The sequence below is a fragment of the Prionailurus viverrinus genome, chromosome B1 (genome assembly GCF_022837055.1).
Source record: "Prionailurus viverrinus isolate Anna chromosome B1, UM_Priviv_1.0, whole genome shotgun sequence".
Taxonomy (NCBI): domain Eukaryota; kingdom Metazoa; phylum Chordata; class Mammalia; order Carnivora; family Felidae; genus Prionailurus; species Prionailurus viverrinus.
Window position 1 is genome coordinate 17,869,838 of NC_062564.1, and position 22,035 is coordinate 17,891,872.

A 22,035-nucleotide genomic window follows, 5' to 3' on the forward strand; every position below is an offset into this window, starting at 1 on the left:
CTACTTAACTGTACAGTTAATAATGGTTGAGATGACAGATTTTGTTATGTGTATTTTGCCATAATTAAAAAAAAATATGTGGCTTACCACAGTGGAATTTAACATTATGATAACTAACATTCTTCTCCTGTGTCATTTTAACCAATAAAACCTCCTGGTCAGTTTTAACAGTATGTAACCAATAAGAGCATGAAAAGAAAACTAGAATAAAAAACTATAAAATCTAATGTCTGACATAAATGTTTTTCAGAAGCCAATAAATTACATTAAAGGAAAAACAAAAACTTAAATGACACTGAGTTACCTCATTACTAGCACAATGGATTCTGAGAATAAGATTCAATGATTCAGGAAAACAAGTGTTTGAGAAAAAATTCCTACGAAAATCTGCCATTCATAGGGAATTTTAAGAAAGGTAATACACTACTTCCTTTAAAACACATGCATAAAATATTCACACACACGTTAAGAGCAGCTGTAAAATTCTTGGAACTTGAAAAGATGACATGAATGTCCTAACACTTTCTTTGCACAGTTCAAGCCTGCTCAGCCTTGATTAGCATTTGCAAATGACTTTTTCTAAAAAAAAAAGGAAACAAAAAAAACTGTTCAACTATTTGTTTTGCATATTTCAGTTCAGACTGGGCATGCACAGCAGAGGTTCATGGCATGTAACTGTTACTCAGGTGCTGACATTTGAAAGTCTGATCTATTAACATGAATGCCCCCGTGGCCCACTGGTTACCATTCTGTTCAGCTAGGAAACCCTGGTAACAGTGAAGGGGGTAGGCTCTGTGGGTTTAGTTAAGACTGGTGTGGTGTATGGAATGCTTTCTTATCTTCAGTGATGGCAGGTGAAGTGCCTCTGGGAAGTTTTTTCTCAGGTTACAGAGCAAGCTTTAGTATTTTGTGAAATGATCTGAGGTGTGTAAGAAGAAAGCAAGCCAGAGCCTCTATAACTGTATTTATTCTAATGTGCCGCTTCACAGCTTCAGTATGAGACCCTGGAGGCACTTTTTTCAGGCAAGCATAGCACAGTGGAAAGAATAGAGGCTTTGGTGAATGACACCATGAGTTTTGAATTTGGCTCCTAGTTTAAGAACTTTATGACCTTTAGTTCAGTTAATTAACCTCGCTGATGTTCAGGCTCTTTATCTTTAAGTTGGAAATAATAAGACTTCTGCTTATGAGATTATGGCATGAATTAAAGAAGATGATGTATTAAAAGCTACTGAAATGCCTGGCATGTAGTATGTGTTCAATAAATGATGGCTGGTATTGCCATTTTAATTCTATTCCTACTAATTTTGAGAAGGATGTCTTGGGAAGGTAAGATATTCTTTCAGAATTCAGAAAGGACTCCTCACCCTTGAGAGAAGAGAGAATCACAAAGAAAATGTTGCATCTTTACTCCCTATAGAAGTGAGTAGCTTAACAGGGATTTGATTAATTTGGAGCTTTTAATTTTAACCTGATAGTTTCAGAAGCATGCTGAAAACAATGGAAAAATTCAGACACCACTTTCTGAAACTATGTTTATCTCAGAGATTAAGTACAAGTTCCTGGAGGGCAGAACCAAGGTTGTTGGTTTTATTATTATTAATAACTATTATTATTCACAACTTTACCATGTTGAATACAGTGCACCCTGTTAATTGAACGGAATTTAATTCCTGGGAAACCTTGGAATGAATTACTCGTGCTTTTGCTACTAGAGTTGCATGAGATATAAACTTCCTGTTTTACATGAAATCTGCCAGAGAGATTTAAAATTTATCAATCCTCTTAGCTTTGCTGCTTTTAAGACCACAAAAAAAAAAAAAAAATGGCCTGTCTCGGAGAAACCTTGCATATTACAATTCAGTTTTCAGACATGGCAGGAGCTCATTCAGGGTGGAATTTATTTCACATTACATTTGGGGCATGCATGAGATTTAAAAGCAATGCTTTTTCTCTAAAGTACTCACTACAAAAGATATATCACACATACTCAGGCTATTTAAAACTCAGCGAGGGGAATATCAACAGACTTTTTTTTTTTTTTTTTTTTTTAACCAAGTGTGCTCTCTGATCAACTGGGGAAATAAAACCTTTCTTATGAAAAGCAACAAATTGAAACAATTCTGGTGCATAAGGCCTAGGGGTACCTGTCCTATTTGGTTAGAATTTTGGGCAGCTTCTAATCCAGAAGTAGTGTTTATATAGGTGTATGTGTGTATGAGTATTGTTTCTGCCCTTATGCATGGTTTTCTGACTTTAACACCTTCAGTGCTTTTAAAGAATTTTATGAAAGAATAAACCATTGGCAATTTTCTTTTGCTTGGGTTACAGATGTATCAATCAAGAATCCCTCAATTGCAAGTAGCAGAAATAAAACTAATGTTGCTTTTCTTAAACAAGAAATGTATAGGCTCTTCAAGTGGGTCATTCAAGAGGTGACTAGTTTCAGACACAGTATGATCTCTGATGGAATATTATTAAGGGTGCTGTTTGTTCAGGGAAACCGTGCAGTTAGTCGTGGAGCCACTATGGAAAACAGTATGGAAGCTCCTGCAAAAATAGAATTACCTTGTAATCTAGTAATCTCTCTTCTGGGTATATATCCAAAGGAAATATGAACAGGATATCAAAGAGATATCTGCACTTCTGTGTTAATTTCAGTATTATTAACAATAGCTAAGATATGGAAACAACCTTAGTGTTGGTGAATGGATAAAGACAATCTCATAAATATATACAATGGAGTATCATTCAGCCACTAGAAAGAAATCTTGACATTTGTGTCAACATAAATAGAACTTGACAGCATTATGCTAAGTGAAATAAGCCAAAACGAGAAAGACAAACACTTCATGGTATCACTTATACAAAGAATCTAAAAAAAAAAGTCAAAATCATATAAATTGTAGAAAAGTGGTTTTCAGGAGGGGGATGGTGAGAGAGATAGGGAGAGGTTGATAAAAGGGTACAAACTTTCAGCTACAAGATGAATAAGGTCTGAGGATCTAATATAAAATGTGCTAAATAGAGTTGATAACACTGTATTGTATCATTGAAATTTGGTAAGAAAGTAGAACTTAAATGTTCTCACCAAAAAAAAAAAAAAAAGGTAAATATGAGAAGTCACGGATGTGTTTGACATGGGAGGAATTATTTTACAATGTATACATATATCAAATCACCATGATGTATACTTTAAATATCTTACAATTTTGTATGTTAATTATATATAGCTCAATAAAGTTGAAAAAAGAAGAAAACTTTTTTTTTCCCCTCTCTCTCTATATATATATATCCCATTGGTTTTGTTTCCTCCAGATAGAGTCCAGAGTGGAGGAACATATACATACGAGAGAGATACATACAGATAGTTCTCATATTCCCCAGGGAACACTGCTATTTTTTTTTTCAAATGCCACATCGTCTCACTCTTCCTTTCTTTGCCCATGTACTAGCTCTACTGCCTTCCCTTTTATCTTGGTAGTGCCTATACAACTCTCAAAAATTCTCTAAGAAGCCTTTGCTGATTTGCTAGTCATAATTTGGTTTTGTGTTCCCACTGCACTCGGTGCATGCCCCTGTTATGTCATTCTGCAGTCATGAACTCTGACTGCCCTCCTTGAGGACTCTAAGCAACTCCAGGGTAGGGACATGCTATCTCCAAAGCCACAGCGAAGACCTGACGTTAGTGGGTCTTATTGTTATTTTATTTTATTTTATTTTGGAGGTGGGAATAAGTGGAAGTATGTCATCTACTTACTCCAAAATTTCTTGAAGGAACCGAGTTTATCACTTATTCAGATAGATTAGATGAATCACTGCACTGACACAAATCCAGGTGGGCGGTGCCTGAGGAAGTCATCACACTGGGAAAATCTCTAATACCTTCTGAGTTCTCGGCACAACCACTGGACCACGAGGTTTCTGAATCCAGTCCTCTGCTGTGAGTTTTCTACCCAGGGGCTCAGTCACACCAAACTGCCTGTTACAAACCAATCTTTTCTTAACCTGCCCTTCAGCATGATTTTTCCTCTTGGGAGAAATAAAACAAAATGTTAATAGATCAATGACAAACGTCATGTGAAAGTGATCACTGATAAAACCTGAAAGAGGAGACTCTAATTGGTTCCCTGAATTCAATTCCTGAACTTTGAGAAATTGGCTTAAACCAGCCATCAAACTGGCTACCAAGATTTTACTTCCCTCTCTAGATGTATGGCACCCTAGGTCTGTGGCACTAATTCAGTGTCCTGGTTATTCTGACCCCCTCTGATCTATCTCCATCTCCAGATTTATGGCCCTAACTCACCATTCTGTCATTGCAACACCCCCTAAACGGTCCCCTTCCCCTGACCTCACTCTCCTCCATTGTACCGTCTACACTGCCTCCAAATTCAGCTGTCCACTCCTCACCTCTGCATTCGTTTCCTATTGCTGCTGTAACAAACTACCATAGACTCAGAGGCTTCCACACAAACTTCCTATCTCGCAGTTAGGTAGGTTGAAAGCGTGCTATGGATCACACTCAGCTAAAATTGAGGTGTCATCAGAACTGCACCACATTCCCGAGGCTGGAGAAAGAGTCCATTTCCCAGTCTCGCTCAGCTTCTGGAGGCTTCCTGCATTGCTTGGCTTGGGGTACCTTCCTCTGTCTTCAAAGGCAGCCGTGCTGGTCACGTGCTTCTTACATTGTATCACTGACGTCTTCTTCCCCTTCCGCTTGTAAGGATCCTTCTGATTATATGAGGCCCGCCCAGATAATGCACGATAGTCTCTCTCCATTATGGTCAGTGGATTAGCTACTTTAATTCTTTGCCATGAAATGTACCATATTCACAGGTCCCGGTTTTAGGCCGTTGACGTCACTGCGGGGCAATACTCTGCCTACCACGATGGTGCCTCTTGCTACCACCTACTTTATGCTCCAGTCAAACCAGAGAACTTGCTGTTACTGGAAGAATCACTCACATTTACACTTCCACGCTGCTCACGCTGTCTCTATGTCTGAACGACACTTTCCTCCCCTTCTCTATATATCCTTAAAGTCTCAACTCAACTGTTATTTTCCCCAAAGCCCGTTTCAAGTGCCCAGGCAGAACCAAAGCTTCTTCCTCTATCCTCCTACACCACTTGCCTTACACCATCCATTCCAGGTTGACGGCTTGCTATTGCTAGGCTAACTTTCCCATCACACTTTAATTCCCTGATGTTACCTTAACGTAATCATTCTTGCATCTTCTCTGATATCTAGCAAAGATTGTAAGCACAGAAGGAGCTGAGGAATATGTGCTTAGTGGGGTGGATTTCCAAATTTATGAATTATCTGGGAGGGAATTACGATGTTAAATTTTTTTTTTATTGTTTGTTTATTTTTGAGAGAGAAAGAGAGACAGAGTGTGAGCAGCAGAGGGGCAGAGAGAGAGAATTCGAAGCAGGCTCCAGCTCTGAGCTGTCAGCACAGAGCCCGATGCGGGGCTTCAACTCACGAACTGGGAATTCACGACTTGAGCTGAAGCTGGATGCTTACCTGACTGAGCCAACAGGTGCCCTGGAATTATGATCTTTCATTAAACAGTTAAACCCACTAAGTAGTGAACTTTATTGTTCAGAAGTTCTATGTATCAGACAATTGATGCCATTTGTGGGGAACCGTAGGAAGGAAGTAAAATTTTAGGCAGTTTCAGTGACTGAAAGGTAAGACTCCATGTCAACCCAAAGGGCTCGACACTTCCTTCACGTTGCCTCTGGGTTTGAACTGTATTTGAATCCTGATACAATTACTATTCTTATTTAGGAGAGCGTTCTCAATTATAGAGCAAGACATTTATTTTTTTTCACACTATTCTTATGTGTTGTAGGTTTCCAAAAGGAATTATAAAAATTACTCTGATGCAAGTGGTACATATTCTTAAAATGAAGATATGATAAGCAGGTCCTTATAATAATAGTTGTGAACACCTTTTTATCACTTTTTGATATCTGGATTATTTTTCAAAGATGGGATATTTTCCACTTCTCAAAAGTATGAAACATTAAATAAGGATTATGTCTACTTTTGCCAGGCTTTTAAATACAGCAATTCATTTAAATGTCCATTACCCTTCACTGGACAGGTGAGAATGATTCTCAGGACCTTTGAAGGCCTTTTCCCTTAGTCTCAGAACTGGGTAGGTGGGATTCAAACTCCTCTCTTTTTAGCTTAAAAGCACCTGGTATTTTAGGTATGAGTCTTACATCCTTGGGGCACCTGAATGGCTCAGTCAGTTGGGTGTCCGACTCCTGATTTTGGCTCAGGTCGTGGTCTCATGGTTATGAGATTGAGCACTGCATTGGGCTCTGTGCTGTGTGTGGATCCTGCTTAGGATTCTGTCTCTCCCCCCCCCCCCCCCCTTACCTCCCTTACTCATGTCTCTCTCTCTCTCTTTCTCTCTCTCAAAAAAAAAAAAAAAGAAAAAAGAAAGAAAAGAAAAGAAAAGGAAAAAAAGATTATGGTGTGATGAAGTAAAAAAACATATAGAGCATTTGGAACCTAGAGTTACTGAGGTCTGGGCAAGTCAGTTAGCGTCTCTGAATTTTAGTTTATTATAAAAATAGAATGAAGTCTACCTCATCACTTTGCAAAGATGAAATGAGATAAATAAAGCCGGTTTATTTTATTATGTTTCATTCCCTACCAGAGTTTGGGGGAATGGGAGACTCTGGTGCCATAAAATCCAACGCTCCACGGTACCACCCCCGCAAACTACAAATGAGAATTCCTCCTGAGTTGAACACCAGATGTCCTGTAGGATACAAACATCCGCTGACTAGAAGGTTATTTTTCACATTCCCATGGGCAAATTATTTTTATGACATGAACCCATAACTGGCATAGGATCTCCAAATGGAATGTTTTATAATGAAAAAGGAGGGGGATGGTAGCTGGCAGCCTGAGGTCCTGGTGACAGGGGAAGCAGATTTTCTTGGAACTGGCATCTGGGTGTTTTGCACTGAGTGAGCGAGAGAGTAGATTTCCTATGGAAGCTGGAGGGACCAGGAAGGAGCTCTGCCCCACTGCGCGTGTCCGAGGCTGGGGTGCCACCAGCACCACTCACACCTGTGCAGGCTGCCCTTGGGTCCCCCTCTCCGCACCGCAGCCAGCGCCTGGCTGGAGTGGCTGGTGGGTCTTTCTTGGCCCGGCAGGCTTTCTATGTGGGTAGTGGTCATCCTGCAGTTGGCCTGGATTCTAGGAACTTGACTCCAAGTCATTTTTTTAAGACTGACGAGAGTCCCCGCTTCCTTGATGCTTACGTGCAGAACCACTGAGGGTCCTCTCCTCCCCACCACACACATCCGTTAGGAGGAACAGGGTTATCTCATCTTTTCCCAATACACACACACGGGAAACAAGGATCTGAAGCTTTGGAATCTCAATCTCTTCTACTGGAAACACAGCTTTTTCCAGGAAAATAGGCAGAGGAACTTGAAGAAATCTGACATTAAATTCTTGTGGCTCTTTTACCTTTGCTCTCCTGAAAAACTCTTTATCCGTTCTCTTGTTCTCAGGAGAGGGCTATTATGGGTCTAAGCAGAAGGTAACTGGTCCAGTGTCTTCCTCACCTGGCCTCTATGACACTGCAGCCATGGGAACAGCGAAACCTTGGGACCTGCTGGCAGTGAGGAGAGGAGGGATGCGTGATGAGAGGCGGCACCCAAAATGCTCATTTGTTGTCGCTTTGGCTCAAGTGCCCCCAGGAGAGAAGCCAGATTCCATGTGATTAGAGTATCTGGTTTGTCGCGTTCATACAGGCATAGCAGTTTTCACCTGGAAAAGAACGTGAGTTCACCTTCCCACTGGACAGAGAGAGAAACTCCCCACCACGGAATGACGTGAATGGTTCTGGACAGATCAGGGCCATGGTCTAGACCTGTCGACTGTTCTCGCACGCCAGGCTGCCAGTGACCTTCTGCGTATGACTCTGCTCTGTGCGTAGAGCTTCAGGTCCAAGAGCTGGTGTGCTGCGAAAATGGCCAGGTTGCATATGCTGAAACTCTATTTCAAGTTCAATTTGGCAACAGTCTTAAAGACCTTAACTGAAATAGTACTATTAAGCGAGGCTCAACTCTCTCCATCTATCACATTTGAAGCTTTTTCATTAGGGCCACTACTGAACCTTCTTTACTTGGGAAACCTATTCAGCAATAAAGAACCTGACTGATCAGTGGAATATGAATTTTACTGCTGTGTGGAGACATGGTTTTATTGTGCCGTCAGGGAAAATGAGATCTAATTGGGGAATGAGTGACTTATAATCCTCTCTGCATCATTCCTGCTGTCCATTAAGGCACGAAGCCAAAGACTGCTTCCTCTTAGACGCAGTCTGATTTTTAAACTTTTCCTGGATTTCTTGTTTCCCTTAGATCCTAGATCCGGCATAAACCTAATGCATCTAGCACACATTTTGGCTCCCTAACAGTTCCTGAAAAAGTCCACTCTATTTTTTTTGGCTGAACGTCATGAAAAGCCAAAGATAAAAAAATACAAAAGAAAGAAAGGTTGGGGAGGACATTTAGAAAGTGCATCTAGATTGCCAATTCAGATGGCTAGGCTGGGACCATACATGTGGAAGGAAGGGAGCCATGAATCACTAATTCCATGTTAACAATGTAATCTCACTTCAATTACATGATTATTTTAGCCAGAGTAGATCTGGCTCACAGATGATGACTCCAACTTTTCCTTGCCCTGAGAGCCTGGAGGTTGTGGACTGAGCCTCCACTTGCTCTGTACACAGGGCTTTGGTGCTCCAGCCATTTAAGGAGTGGTGGGAAACTGACCGTCCGTTTCCAGCACTCCTCTGTGCTCTCATATCAAAGCAGATGTGCTCTTGGGAAGGGTAGGATTATTAGAACATCCCTTTCCTCTAATGGCTTCTTTTGCACTTCATCCAAGTCCACTTACTCTCACGCCAGTGGTTCAGAAAATCAGGCTCATTTATTTCTCTCAGAGGCAGTGGTTTCCCACTGCGTTGACATATGCTATGTTATGTTGCATTTTGCACCAAGATAGTTTTGAACACGGGTACCCTTATTCACAGGCTTATCTATTGGAAAAGAATAATGGCTGCATCATACTGATGGACATCGTTGCTGAGATGGACGAAACCTGATTTCAAATCTGGAAAGATAAATTTGACTATCTAAATAGCCTTGGTCAATGCAAAAATCTCTGGCTAGGAAAGTCATGTTTTCCTTCTGATCTGGAGCAGCTTAGTGGGAATTATTTTTAATCAAGTGGGAACAAGAGAGAAAGGAGAGACACCCAAATGGGGCTGGAGAAGAAGCAGATTTGTTTTACATCATCAGACTGCAAGGAGAACCTCCAAGAACAGACATGATCACCCCCGGGGATTTCGAAGTTACCTGAAGCCAAGTGGAAAACAAGGGCTTCTTATTTAGGAAATGCACTTAAACATCTTCTAATGTAATAAACAGGCTGGGACACTTTAGCTTTTTACCAAAGAACAGTAAATAAACATAACCATACCCAACTCTGTAATCTGAGCTGATTCTCCCAGTCGGAAGTGTACCTTTGGAAATGGCAAAGGGACCCCCGCAAAATGTGGGTAATGAGAGTCAAACCCGAACAAAGCAGCAAGTCTGGGAAAAGAAACCCAAGCACCAAGGAATTCAGTGAGTGGAAAGTGCTCGCGCACATCTTTCACGAAAGTTAGAATGCGTATTGAAATCAGAGCCAGTGGAGCTACACCCAGTGCGTTGCAAGATTTTTGATACCATGTGATTTCTGTGTGTGTGTGTGTGTGTGTGTGTGTGTGTGTGTATGTGTGTGTGGCTATAAAGACAGCAATAAAGACAACACAAATCCATTCCTTTCCTTCTGTAGAATCACACTAGATTTTTTTAAAAAATAAAAACTGTACTATCAAATTAAACAAAGCCACCAGGATTGAGAAATATTGTCCTGGGAGTTGGAGTTTTTAAACTGGAAATTAGTAATACAGAAGTAAACTGGAAAACAAGGCAACTCCCATTGAAAAACCCTTTCAGGGGTGAGAAGAATGTATTTCCACTTCCAGCTCTACTAAGTAAGTTATTTCACAGTCTTTGTCATATTACTTAATCTTTTTAAGTCCAAGTTTTTGTTTCTTTGTTTTTTACCTATGAAATGAGGGCCCTGGATCTACTGTGTTCCAGCTCTAGTTTTTGCTATAATTTTTGAAATGTTAAATCAGACAAAAATGTTGGCTCAAATTTAGGCAAACTGATACAAAAATGTTTTAGGAAGAGGCAGCATGGAGGTTGACCTAAATAATTTAGAAATCTGCTTTGGGGCACCTGGATGACTCAGTTGGTTGAGCATCCGACTTGAGGCTTAGGTTTGTGAGATGGAGCCCTACATCTGGCTTGCTGCTGTCAGTGCAGAGCCTGCTTGAGATCCTCTTTCCCGCCTCCCCCCTTCCATCTTCTCCTCTCCCCTCCCCCCTCCCTGTTCCTCTGTGTGTGCTATCAAAAATAAAAATAAACATTAAAAAAGAAATCTGCCTTAATATTATACATCATTTTTAAAGTGTAAGCTAAAAATTCATGAAGAGTAAGATGTTGTTAGAAATTAAATTTGAGAAACAAATTAAGTGCATATTAATGATGAATTATTTTTGTGTCCTGGTATAAATGGACTATCAGCTGAAGAAACACTCCACATGTTTATAAATATTAAATGGAACTAATGCCTTCAAACACACCACGGAAGGAAGAATCAAACATCTAAAGGTAAGCAGACAATGCTGTCGGTTCTGCAGGGTCTCAGTCTTCACACAGAACTGAGGGTTTAGGGTGAAAAGGAATTTCAGTTTCTGTTGTGAAGTATGTTTCTTCAAAGATACTTATTTAAAGCAAAGTTTACAGAAGAGATGAAGGAAATAAAAAGCAAGCATGGGATTTTTTTGTAAGTAAAAAATGTCCTAATTATTAACTTCTCTGACACTGAACACTATTGTTTCAAACCCTCAATTTCAATATTTGTTTTATCTGTGTATCCTAGAAACAATGACATTAAATGGTAGCCTTTTGTTTCTTCCTTACACTCAGTGAACAAACTCTAACTTTAGCTGTGTCTGTCTTTACACGTTTTTGTTAGCTATATGAAAAACTTCCTGGCATAGTTTTCTGTCCAGGAGAAGCACAATTTTTTTTACTTCTGATGTTTTTTTCCCAGGTGCAGGCAGATCCTGAGTTGCAGCAATGCTGGACTTTCTCCACTGCTGGTGGAGTGACCCATCTGATAGGTGAGTCTGGAGAGATCTAGACTCTTTCTCTTTATTTTCTCTTAACAGGAAGCTTGGGTAGAGAAGGAACACATAAATCTCTAGTCCTTCAAGCTTCAGGTGTTACGGGAACTGCCTGTAGCCTGGATAGGTAAGTCTGTTTAAAACGGGGATTTAAATTTAGAATGCCTACTTTGCTTCAGATTTAAGCCTAACACATCGGTCTAAAGTTCATCCATAATAAAAGCAATAATTAGGTTTTCATCTACCTCACCCTTGGACCTTATTTCTTAGTTGCTTAAGAAGATAGTAGATATTTCAAAATATTGGACCCCCTTAAAGATTCATTAAAATGTCTACATCCTCCTTCATGGAAAATAGGAGAGATGAAAAAGTCTTCTTAGATACCCAATTGTGTAATCTTTATGGCCATACTGTGAATACAGAATAGTCCTCCAGGATATAACTTATTAAAATGAAATGTTTTCAAGGACCAAGTAAGGACATTTGCTTCTCTACTGATTGTCCTAGTAGAATGCAATTTAGAAAATATATCAGCAGACTTGATTTTAAATCCTGATGCTATTACTTACTAACTGTATGGTGTTGGAGATATCTCTTAATCTGAACTTCAGTTTTTTCAACAGCAAAAAGTATGATAACCAATCTGTTATTAAAAGATTGCATATGAAAAGCTTAACAAATACTCATCTAACTTTCTCTTCCTATATACACTCCTTTTCATCAAATAAATTGTATGAAATTTATTTATGAACTGTATGCTATGTTGGCAATTAATTCCTAATGGAAACATTCTTGGGAATGCCTATAATAGAATGTAAAAATATGAAAATATTTACATGAAATGTATATTTATAGAAAATAGAAGCTTGTCTAGGTTAACTACAGAAGTTATCATACTTTTTTAAAAGTAGAATTGTAAACAGTACAAACAAAAGTCACTTCCTAAATTAATTCTTACATAAAAAGTTGGTTGTAACAATGCTTTCAAGTGCACAGCACTTTGATGTTCAAAGACCCCTTACAATTAAAGAGTGTCCTTTCTGTGATCATCTTGTTCATTAGACTATCTCGAAGATCCCCTGAAGAGGATGCTGAGATGATCTAAACCAATCTTCAAAAATCTCTAGTCCTCAGAAAAGCAATTTTCTTGTGGGAAACCTGACCCCATCTATTTGCCTGTGTTCAGAGGTGTTCATCTTTGCTGTGCATCAGGAACACTTATGGACATTTCTTTAAAATATATACCACCAGGGATTATGATTCAGACATTCTGTGATAGGCTATAGGAATGGGTATTTTTTTTAATTCCCTACATATAATTCTGAGAAATAAAGATTGAGAACCACCACTGGGAAGTTTTCAGTCTCTATTGGGTGGGTTCTAGTGAATCCAGGGGGATCACACAGTGATCATCAAACAGCATCCTGAATTCTTGGAGGAACCCAGAACTAATTTTATTTGACTGATTTCTATAAGATATTATCCAAAGCTCACTGCCATCTCTGCCTATTAGGGGGTATACCAGGCTAGATTTCCCCTATAGTGTCCAGGAGGCTAATCCAGAACTTTTTTTTTTTTTCCTGGTACGTAACCTGACTTGCTTTTATCAGTCACCACTGCTTAACATTTCCTTCCTGAAACTTAGCAACATGTTAAATGGGAATTCAAGGATTCCATAAATGGTCTTTGACTCTATTAATACTCCATTCTTTCTTCTATAGACGTGGCTTAGTGTCTCTTATGCCCACTTGGTCTACTTTGCATCTGGGTAAAATTTGGTTGCGGATGGTTGGCGGTTATTCAAAGTCTTTCTCCAGATTCAATTTGTATCCTATAGGATTTAGAACTACAAGAAATTCACCCAAGTATAAAAACAAATAATGAAACAACACATTTGGTGAGCTCAGGGAAGGGATTTGATGCTGACTGGCGGTTTGGATTGAAGGGAAATATTGAGGATTCGCTTTTCAGGGCAGGATGTGGTTGCCTCATCCTGCTGCCAAATATATTCTGAAAGACACCCTTCTAGGTGGTGGTTTCTTTAAGGAGACATGATTAACTGAGCAAGATTGTTCTCTGTTGTGGTTTTGGAAGAACAACTGGGTAAGGTCACTGTGTTTAAAGAGCATATTTGTTGTCTCTAAATTCCAGTGTCTGTCTATAACTAGACCCACGGTTTAGATCAGTAATTTATTTAATTTCTGATTTAAACTCATGCTCTGGCTCTTAGAGAAAACTATGCCCAGGAAGAAGAAAATTACCAGAGCATTCAACATTCCCAAAAACCTTTCAGTAACAGAGGACTTCGACTTGTTTAGCACATGACTTTAGAGAAACCACAAAGCTTGAAAATACTAATTTTTTCATTAAAGTGCCAGAAAATTCAAACCCAGAGTTTTAAACACTGGTTGTTATATACTATTAATAGCTCTAAAATAAGCAACTTTTGGAATTAGGATGAAAGCTAATTATAGAACTTCTTTGCCGTAGCTGTTTCTATTTACATCTCCAAACCACAGAAGCAAATAATGTAGACTTTACTAACACATCAGCATCTTCTTGTCCTTCTCTTAAGTTTCTTTCTTTGAAGCTACTCTTAAAGCTTTCCCTTAAAAACACATTGTAACCGAATATTCCCAGTTCAAGGACAATTTCAGTTTGTAGTTTTTAGTCTAAAGGAAGTCTTCTTAAAATGCCAAATCTCAAGTCACTTATACCCCCAAGTAAGACAAAAGATCAAAGCTCTTGTACACAGGGTGCATATTATCCAGTCTGTTTTGTATGTAGTCCTTTTGTGATTGTTTGCTTCATCAACAGCAAACACAACATAGTAGGAAGAGTCAAGAGCATGAAGTTATCTGCTATGTAGTGATCGTTTCCACCACCAAAATGTAAGTGTGACATTTGGGTTGATTTTTAAGAAAAAGAAAAATTTGAAAGTGAAAGTAACTATCCAGAGCAAAAATTTTACGATACTGCAAAGTCTAGCAGAATTGGATGTTTTGTTTTCAGTCTTAGCCAATTTACATGGCAGCAATTGACTCAGTTGGGGTGGAGTACTGACTGATTATGAACGTCATTCTCTCCAGCACCCTGCCTCACAGACACGCCCAGCTGACCCTGAATTAATCAGTACCCACCTACACCAGTCTTGGCTGCACATTAGAATCACCTGGGGAGCTTTTAACAATCCCTATGCCAGGTAATTAAATCAGACCAATTAAATTACCATCTCTGGGGGTGTGGTCCAGTCGTGAGCAGCTTTTAAAGTTTCCCAGGTGATTACAATGGGCAGCCAAGGTTATAAAACCGCAGCTCCCTATCTAGATACATCCATGAGGTTCTGATTACCTTAGCATTTCTACTTTTTATTTTATACAGAATGGGGTAAGAGGCTGCCTAGGACTCCCAGAACATTCTCCATTTGTAAAAATATCCCTGAAGTGGACAAACAGCCTAACAGAAAGTGAGCACAAGACAAAACGTGTATGTCTCTCAAAGACTGTAACCTCATATTCAATCTCATAAGTAACTGAAATGCATTTTTCTAAAAGAAAAATCTTTAAGTACCTATTATATTATAGCAATGATTGCAAAGAACTTAATTCCCAGTGCCCTTGGTATTATGAGAGGGAAGACATGCTCATATATTCCTGGAGGAGTGAAAATTGGCAAACTTTAAAATAACAAAAACTACAACTACTAAAGAAAATACCTAACATTTAATGAGCGGTAACGATGAGCCAGGAACTGTTCTAAGTACTCCTAACTCATTTGATCCTCATGACAGTTAAGTGAGATAAATACTGTGATTATCCCCATTTTCAGCAAAGAGACTAAGGCAAGAGGCACTGAATCACACAACTAATAAAGAAATGGGACAGGGATGCACATACCAGTATTCTAGATCTAGAGCCTGTGTTCTTTGGTACTCACAGCAAGGTAGGGAAACTTGATATTGTGTGTCCAGGTCTTAAAGAGGACCCAGTATATCAAAATTCCTCTTTTGGGAACTTGTCTTAAGAAAATGATCAGATATATGTTTACTTATGTCCATTAGGAGTAAAATAAAATATTGAAAAAATGGGAAACAAGATGAAAGTCCACTAATAGGGGGTTGGTTAAGTTAACCATGTTATAATCATATGATGGGATGATATGTTCCCATTAAAAACCTTGTTGTAAAGCGATTCTTTCCAACCCTTTTCACATCATGACACGTGAAGAAAAATGACAGTATTTTTATATCACACGAGGGCAAACAGTCAAGGGGGCTGGAGAATACTGGTTCTGGAAGCTGGTGGCACATGCCCAGCCAGCCACTGCAAGAGGTGATGGAATCTTATCTTGACATGTCTGTAGTGCATCCCCAAAGACTAGTTACAAAGTACTCATTTGTAGGAACATATTATGCTACAGGCAAACGTTCACTAAATTTTGCTAAATGAAGACAATGCCAACTATAAGGAATCGTAATACATTCCAGGCTAATAACTCCATCAGTACATATTGGTACAGGTAGCCATAAACCCATACCAGTTGTCAAACTATTAAAGGAATTCTGTATCTGCTGGTAAATAGCCCATGCACCGACAAGCCCACCAATGCCACTGCCACTGCCACAACCTCTGCTGCCACCACCACCCATGGCTTCTCCCAAATATGGCAAATCTGGACTTCCTCAAGATAAAGCAGCTATGAAGTAAAGCCTGAAAGGGGAGTTTGGAAGGAAGGTTCAGGGCTTTATTCTGATTGGTTGGTGTCTAAGCTGTGCAGGTAGTTCAATGTTTTGAATATTACCTCTGCATATTAAAAAAAAATCTCGGTAGGGAAGAATTTTTGGAAGAATATGTATTGCAGATGTTAATATTTATTCGCTTTTTCTGGGTTTTTCTACTCATCTGCTTTGATCAATTATATGTTTATAAATAGGAAAAATAAAGACCAATACATAATACTTTTTAGAATTGATCTTGTGATTATGGTTGAATCTGAATTCTTAAATCCTGATATTTACGAAAGTATCTTTGGCCTTCAAAGTAACAGAAGGCTCCTAAACTGGCTACTTGAAAGGACCCACTGGTTGGGATGAAGAGGAGACTGTATATCAGCATGGTAACCTAAAGATAAGAGTCCTTTTCCCAATTGCTAGATACCACAAAAAATTCTCATAATCTTGTGGAACCCAGAGAAGGAGAGAGGCTCCCAGTAATAACTGAGATGGAGTTTTAAAGACAAAATATGTTGATTTAAAAGTAATAAAGGACTATGTTCTGTCTTGTCATTCTGGGTTTCTGGGCCAAAATTCCACACAAACACATTGTTGGGGAGAGTGCCCGCCCATGCTCAAATCAAACGACACTTGCAACCTCTGATGGGGCCAGTGCTGCTGTGAACCCACGCTGCCATGCTTTATGCCAGAGAAGGTCACCACTGCCTGAATGATGCGGTTCACTTCTCAGGGTGGCCCCCAATCTGCCACCATCTCTTCTGCCCAGCGAAACAAAACACCGCCATCTCTGTGTGCTTTCTAATTCCCGTTAGAGCTTCAATGTGTCTACCAAGAGGATCCTTTGGTGTGGCCTCAGCCCTTCACTCTAAAGTCACACACACACACACACACACACACACACACACACACACACACACATGAATGAATGTCTGGCTTTTCCTGATCTTTTTTTTTTTTTAATATTTATTCATTTTGAGAGACCATGAGAGAAAACAAGTGGAGAAGGGGCAGAGAGAGAGGAAGAGAGAGAAGTGGAAGCAGACTCTGCACTCCCAGCGCAGAGCCTGACACGGTGCTTCAACTCATGAACCAGGAGATCATGACCTGAGCTAAAATCAAGAGTCAGACACATAACTGACTGAGCCACCCAGGCGCCCCGTCCAGATCTTTTAAATAACATGTGCAAACAAAAACTACTAATTCCCTTTCCCACAACACAGCAGGGAATCTTCTCTCTTTCCTCTTAGCTGCTGGGACTGTCCCCCGCTCCCATCCCACTGGTTTATCCTAGCAAAGGACGCTAAAAGAGCTCTGTTTTCCTCCTGGAATCCCATCCTTCCCTAAGTATGACAAGAGAGAACAATGAGGCCCACCTGCTCCTCACTGGGGAAGAAATACACAAAGCGAGCTTAAGTAAATCTCCATCTCAATAAATATCCTTTCACATACTTTCAGATGTGAGCTGCTATTGAAAAACACTCAATATTCATTGAATGAATGGTGGCCAAGGATATATTGGAACAAACAAAGTGTCATCACAGCACCTCGCTAATTTGGAAGTATGTCTATCACACAACGGAACCATAGAACATAGCTAAGAACTGAGAAGAAAACAAAACAGATGTCTTAGAACACTTTACAACTGGGCACTATCAACAAAGGCATCATTTTAGTCTGTTTATATGTTACTTACAGTTCAAGTCAGCCAGGTTTTTGGGTTTCTTTGGTGAAAGGCCTTGAATTTTGGAGCCAGAAGGACTTGGGCTCGGATTCAAATAAATTTAACCCTTTTCTTAATCTGCAAGGTAGAAATAATGACATTTAACCACAAAGTCATACTATGAGAATTAAAGGAGCTAACATATGAAAAGAATCTAATGAAATCTTATAGATAAAAATGTATTTAATAGTGACTTTTTTCTCCTTTTCCAAGACCAAGGCAGACTGGAAGCAGAAGACGAGGAGGTTTCAAAGATGGACAGATAACAGTGACAAGAAATAACAGGCCTAACCTGACCAGAAAGGATATTATGTGGAAAAATAACTCAAAACCACCAGGATCCTTCTTCACTTCTGAGGCCATCATTGGGTCACAGTAACCAAGAAAAGGTGAAATTATATTCAGTATCTTTCTCAGAAGTTGGTGAGACAGGACAGGGACTGTAGACTACTTCTCTCCAAAATAAATAAGATAGAAAATGTTGGGGCTGGGAAACTTTGCTCAGGGTAGAGGAAAGGGGAGGTGCCACCTTACAAGAAATGGATATACCCGAAGAGCTTGGGTTAACTCTATCCATGGAGCAGAGGTTAGCAGTCTTTCAGTAAAGGGCCAAATAGTAAATATTTTCAGCTCTGTGAGCCACAGAAGGCCTCAGTTACATATATTTCTTTCACGTGTGTATGTTTGTTTTGCCACACTTTAAAAATGTAAAAAAAAAAATTCTTAATTTACATGCTGTACAGGAGCAAACCACAGATTGGATTTAGCCCACAGGCCATACTTTGCTGACAGTGATGTCCTGTACAGGATTCAAGTTAAGCGCCTTTTAAAATCCATTACATAAAATAATGGGTGAAGTGTTGACGTCTGCATTTAAGTCACCTCACTAGAATCGAAACTTCATTTACTATCATTTTAAATAAATGCACTAATTGGGGTTTACTCATGTTAATATGCCTCTGCTTATAAATGGGAATTTTAACCAACCCAAACAATAAATGGCAAAACTAGGACTCCTATACACATCGGGGAGAAAAGTAAAACTGTATCACAAATAAGAGCTAGTGTTTATTGCAAATGTGCTCCGGGCAACATATATGTGACTTGTTATGGACTGAATTGTGCGTCCCCCCGGCCCCTGCCAAATTCATGTGTTGAAGCCCTAATCCCTGGTGTGACTGTATTTGGAAACAGGACCCGTAAAGTAGTTAAGGTTAAATAAGGTCAGAAGGGTGGAGCCCTAACTCAATAGGACTTGTGTCCTTCTAAGAAAAATGCACACCAGGAGTGTGTGTGCCCAGAACAGAGGTCACAAGAAGCCTGCTTGTCTGCCAGCCAGGAAGAAAGCCCTCACCAGGAACCAACACTGCCGGCACATCGATTTTACACTCCTGGGGTAAAGTCTGCTGTTGAAACCACTGAGTCTGTAGTATTCTGTGGCAGAGTTGGGGTTTGAACCCAGGCAAACTAACTCAGGGTCATGCTCTTAACCAGGTTACAGTGACATGCATCTCTGGTTTACGGTAAAGATGGCTTCCCACTTAATTAAATAGCACTCATAGGAAGAGCTAACTAGCATCTAATAATGGGACTTGAAATCCTTTCACACATGACCACCTGAAGACTTCTCTAAGTGTCAATCATACAAATTTTACTGCTTCCAAAAGGAGCTAAACAAAGAAGAGATTGATGGCCTATTGCTTGGCAGGGTGGATGTTGGAATCTGCCCAAGGGAAGAAATATGAACCAGATTGTATTTTACCCCTTATGCCTTATATAACATATATGCACCTACAACATACACCATGGCAACTTTTGTATACACATTTTTATACAAACCATTTTCTTGTGCAAAATGAAATGTATACTAAAGGAAAGATTAATTTCCAAAATAAACTAGTCTTCCAGATTTTAGAGATGTGAAGGGGATGAAGCAGACATACCCAAGCGACCCAACCTTTATTTTGGCAATCTTCTTTTACCCTCTTTCTTTCCTGGTTGCTCCTGATCTCTGAACTCAGAATCCAGCATTGGCTAATCCCCAGTGGTGTTACACTAGAGAAATGCTCAGGCTGGGCTTAGAGGTTAATCCTGAACTGAATTAACTCCTAACTGATTACACAATTGAAGACTGTTGCAGGAACAGGAAAACAATGGCTAATATGGGCAGAGAATTATCATTAAAGGTTGTCAACTCTTGCGCTTACCCGGTCTGCAAGTTTAATAATCAAATACATAACCTACATGATTTTGAAGGGGCTCATCTGAATATTCTGAATGAAAAATGACAATCCAGGAGGGCACAAAAAGACCCCACATTGCAAACCGGTTCTCTGGCACCAGTGTTAGATGAATCAAATTTATTCCATTCTGTACCTTCAGAGGTATAGAAATGACTTTCTGAAATGTTGAAGTAGGCATTTTTAAAAATTTCTTTTCTAGAAAACATGCACTGAATACCTCTCGTAAATATTCAGTTGGATTATGGTGGAAACAGCCTGAAACATAGATAGTAGACTTCATAACTTACTGTTTTTTTGAGAAACATTTATTACAAAAGATTAGTAACTAACCCAATACAAAGATACTAAAGTTGATTGTCATTTTTTTTCTCTCACTCTTACTTTATATGGTTGGTATTCAAAATGTTAAATCTATGACTGGTGTGGTTTGTTTGCTGCTAAAAAAAATGGAGCAGTGTGATTGTTGTATATGTGTTCAGGCAAGAGTAGCTTATGTTATTGACAGTATTAATATGATAGTTAGCACTTTTTGCATTCAACCATCAACATTTAAGAAGCACCCAAAATCTAGAGTGCCTGGATGGCTCAGTCGGTTAAGGACATGATTCTTGATTTCGGCTCAGGTCCTGATCCCACAGTCCCAAGAAGGAGCCCATGTCGGGTGGGGTTCCGCACTGAGAGTGGAGCCTGCTTAAGATTTTCTCTCTCTCTCAAAGAAAAAAAAGAAAAAAAGAAGCACCCAAAATGTGTCAAGCACTCTTCTAGATACTTTGGATATACCACCAGTGAGTAAAACAAAGATCTGTGCCCTTGGGAAGCTCACTTCTAACACATGGAAAATGAACAATGAACAACAAGCAGGACCAACAAGTAAATCACTGTATAAGTTTGGAGGGAGACTCCAGACAACTGAAAATGCCCCATGGCAGGGCTTGGTGTTTTGAGGAAAAATAAAGTGACTGGTCTAAGGGTGGAGTGCTTGGGCAGGTGCAAGTAGCAGGAAATGAAATACAAGATGGGACTGAAGAGGTGGCAGGATGGATCAAGCCACACAGTGCAGGGTGAGATATGGGCCAGGATCTGGTTTGGTTTATGTAGAGTGCCGTGGGAGAAAGCTACTGGAGGGTGCCCACTGGAAAGTGATGGAATGTAACTGACATTTTCACTGGAGTACTTTGGCTTCTCTGTGAGGAAGACTCTAAGGGGGCAATGGAGTAAAAGGGAAGACTTAGGGGCTTTGAGCCAATTGTGGCTTGGACTGGGGCGATGGTCAGGGAGATGGTGAGGGGTGGTCAGCTGGAAAATAATTTGGAGAGAAGCCAATAGGATGTTCTAATATGTGAGGGGTGACAGGTAAAAAGAAGTCCAACTTAGTTTTGCCCTAACTGGGACCGTGGTAATTTTGGGAACAGGATCTCTTCATCTGTACCAGGCAAACTAGCCGTGTAGAACCAGCCAGAGTAGCTACAGTCAGGCACCTTTTAGGAAGTTATACCCAGTGATCATGTTGAGGCAGAGAGCCTGGGGCATGATATGTAATGGTTTGCAACAAGCATCAAAAACAAAAAGAATAGGATGGAAAGAGAATATAAGGTATCAGAGAACATCACATATAATAAAGAAAATACGCATATTTATATATTTGTATGCACTTAAATATCTATATCTATATCTATATCTATATCTATATCTATATCTATATCTATATCTATATAAAGGAAGCAGTGTTTGCATATAATAGATCAGGATTAAAAGTAATTCTTACTATGGATTTAGGTCAAAAAATTTGAAAGCACCTGACCCAGCATGCCTCTCAGAGCACAGCACATTGTAGATGATTCAGTGGTTTTGTTGAATTAGAATTAAAACAAAAGAAAAAATATGAATTGGTCTGGTAATAAAACATTTCTTTTCTTTGTCCTAGGGAAGGGGCATGGGGAGAGAAATGTAGTAATCTTTTTCCTCCATGTTAGCTATGACCACAGACCCAGTAAACTGTGCATACAAAAAAAACTTAGGGGCAGTACTTCATTATTATGCAATTTCCAGGGA

At 39.6% G+C, this 22,035-nt stretch overlaps 1 long non-coding RNA gene across 2 annotated transcripts in view; it reads right to left on the reverse strand.

Annotated features, from left to right (window-relative positions):
* LOC125164461 (uncharacterized) overlaps positions 1-22,035 on the reverse strand; it is a 348,065-nt gene that overhangs the window by 268,717 nt on the left and 57,313 nt on the right. For both annotated transcript variants that reach the window (XR_007151776.1, XR_007151777.1), the window contains exon 3: positions 17,714-17,818. This is a non-coding gene — a long non-coding RNA (uncharacterized LOC125164461). The remainder of the gene's footprint in view (positions 1-17,713; positions 17,819-22,035) is intronic.